The sequence below is a fragment of the Poecilia formosa genome, unplaced genomic scaffold (genome assembly GCF_000485575.1).
Source record: "Poecilia formosa unplaced genomic scaffold, Poecilia_formosa-5.1.2 Scaffold262, whole genome shotgun sequence".
NCBI classification, from domain to species: Eukaryota; Metazoa; Chordata; class Actinopteri; order Cyprinodontiformes; family Poeciliidae; genus Poecilia; species Poecilia formosa.
Window position 1 is genome coordinate 28,206 of NW_006800201.1, and position 3,417 is coordinate 31,622.

The window sequence follows — 3,417 nt, forward strand, 5'->3', positions numbered from 1 at the left end:
ATGGCGGCCGTATTTCATGGCCAATGAAGCAGCCCAATGGGAGGTCTACTCTTTTGTATTTGTATGTCTGATGTAGGTAGGAAAACAGAACAGTTCAACTAAAAAAATGAAGAAGAAAAAAAGAAAAATGTTGACATTAATCTCAGACATTTTCTAGAAAAAGTCTGGGAAGTTTCCAAGTTTCAAAAGTGACAAATTTTTAGATATTTCAAACTCAGAAATTGTCAAAGGTTTTTTTTGTTGTTGTTTTTTTTGTTTGTTTAGAAATTTTTTTCGATTAATCTGAAAATTTCAGAGTTTTCCTAACTTGTTAGACTTTTTCAGAAATGTTCAGGTTTTTTCTACTAAATTTCTGATATTGTTAATATCTTTTGAGCTTTTTAATGGAAATTTACTCCTTTTTTGTTTTAAATACACCATTGTATACACTACATCTTCTTCCTGATAGTAGAGTCTCCCAGGAATGCTAAAGCTAGTTAGCATGGCGGATAAACAAATTTTCCTGAAACTGTAAGTTGTTCCACCTCCATTAATACACCGAGCGGTGTACATGAGCTTGATTGACAGCACTTAGACCCTCCTTCTGGTTCCAATTGGCTGTTTTTGACCAGCTAATGTACACTTTGTGGCCGTTTCTTCAGATGGCAATAGCAACAAAGAGCTGAAGCAGATTGATTTTTTTCACTCTTTATCTGTTTCACTCTGAACTGTCCTCTTCATGAGATTGTCTTGGAGTGTCTTCAGTCAGAGGCTTCTTCAAATTTGTTGCAATGCAGATTGCTACAAGAAATCTTTCCTGCCAAAAGCCATCACTGACGATAATAACTCTTTGAAGAATTTGAATTAATATGAGTTACAACATTTAATTTCCTTTTGGCATCAATGACGTATTTTTGAATTTGAATTAACAAGTATGTAAAAACCATATTTACAGTATATTAAAGGGGATTTTAATCAGAATGTTATTTGAAAACAACCCTCTTCATGGGGAGGATTTCAACTTTTCCACACAAAGTTAATCAAGCTAAATACTTTGTTTTAAATGTAGAAAACTTACCTGCAACCATGAAGATCACGTCTTCTCTCTTCGTTGAAGAAACCTTACACTCGGCATCGCAAGCTGACACTGGCGACGGCAGCCTCTCCCTCACAAACAGGTAACATAATAATGTGATTCACTGAACGCACGGTTGTTCTACGTTTTAAAATGAGAAACCAGGTCAATGCTGGTTGTATTTCTCCATTTAAAACATATTAATTTAATGTGCAAATAAACATCCTTGTAATTCTATACAAACTGAGGATTTTGTATTGACTTCTGTTCGTTTTTGCTACTGTATTTATGCCTAACTCTACCCATTACTAGTACAACTCTGGAAAAAATTAAGAGACCATTTAAAATGATCAGTTTCTCTGATTTTACTTTGTATAGGTTTATGTTTGAGTAAAATTAACATTGTTCTTTTATTCTATGAACTACTGACATGTCTGAAATTACAAGCAAAAATTTTGTATTTATTTGTAGGAAACGAGAAATGATCAAAATAACAAAAAAGATGCAACGCTTTCAGACCTCAAATAATGCAAAGAAAATAAGTTCATATCCATTTAGAAACAACAATGCTAATATTTTAACTCAGGAAGAGTTCAGAAATCAATATTTAGTGGAATAACCAGGAGGTTTTCAATGCATAAGGCTCTTCATTTTTTACAGATCTGTATATCTGAGAGCATTACTGTGTAATTGTTGCACTCAAAACATCTGATTTCTCTCTAAAACAATCAGCTTAATTACCCCAAAAAGTGTAGTTTTGTTATTATATATTCCTGAAGCTGAAAAAATATATGCTTATATAAAGATATATGCCTCAACACGAAATATGAATATGGGTAAATATTAACTACTGAAGGAAAAAGTATTCATATTTAGGTTAAAAATAGCTTATAGTTACAAACTGTTACCCCAATAAGCAATGGTGTGCAGTAAAGTAATCACTGCTACCTTAACATTTAAGTTCTTTATCCAGTGTTTTATCATAACCATAATTAACTGAAGTTGAATCACTGAATTATCCAATGATAATGGTATTTTTTTTCAGAATTCTGGTTTATTCTGTCGCTTCATGAACCAAAACACCTGTTGTGAATTTTTTTTATTTTTTTTTTGTTAGAGAACTCTTTAAGTTGTGCATAAAAGACTGAAACACTGAACAGTTCAAAGTGCGCATTCAAAGGTTCAGACAAGGTCACATTAAGTTCACCTACTGAAGTTTATAGCTCATTTTAACTTTAAGTTTGAATTTATAAGCAACTCAAACATGGATTTTGCTTTGAAACACCGTTTTGTTATAAGATAGATGTTACATCCTGGCAGTTATTTCACACTGTAATTGATTAATGCAAAGCAGCAACAGCATCACTCCCACAGCCAGACTGGGATGAGGATCCTCAAACAAAAACACCCATTCATAAGGGAGGCTGGGGAGGAAAGGAGGAAGGCGGGAGGCGTTGGGGGGAGTCGCTATACATTTAGTCAAATCTGCATAAGTTATTTTAAGCCGGGAGGTTTAAAAGTTCATTGTGCTCATGAGCCAAATTGACCTGAGACAGCAGCAGATCAGAGCAACAATAAAATTAAAAGAGGGCAGATAAATAAAACTGAACTGCCTCATAAAACCAGCAGGGAGACAGACGGAGAGAAAAAGAGAGAGCGAGAGACAGGGAGAGAAAGAGAGAGCGCGAGAGAGACAGGGAGAGAAAGAGAGAGCGCGAGAGACAGGGAGAGAAAGAGAGAGACAGAGAGAAAGAGAGCGCGAGAGACAGGGAGAGGAAGAGAGAGAGACAGAGAGAGGGAGAGAGAGAGAGCGACAACAAAAGCTGGGGACCAACAAAAGCCCTAGATGCCATGAGGAGACAGATGGTGCCTTCACGTGTTCTCTGTAAAACTGTAAACCGTGGGATAAACGTTAGGATCCGTTTAAGCACGGTGGGAACAAATTCATAACAATGCAAAATATTTACAAAAAGGCGTCCAAAACTTCTCATGTGACCGATAACAACAAAAACACACCAAGGATCTTTTCTTATATTTTAATAATTAAAGTAACATCAACTATTTTCAGTATTGCAAAGTTAAATTTTATTAGCACCATTCCTTTATATAGATTTAATCAGATACTGATGTTTTGAAGCCATTATTTCATTTCATTATGGTGATTTTCCACTTCCAGAATTTTACATCAGATCAATAATAAAAATGTTAAATGCAGAAATGTGAAAAGTATGCAATGCATATATAAAGGTTTTAAAATATGAGAAAAGAACCTAATGCAAAAATATTGTAAAGTTTTATTAAAAATTAAACAGTTTGAACATCAGCAACAGCTATTTTTAAAAATGCATCTGTAATAATAATTT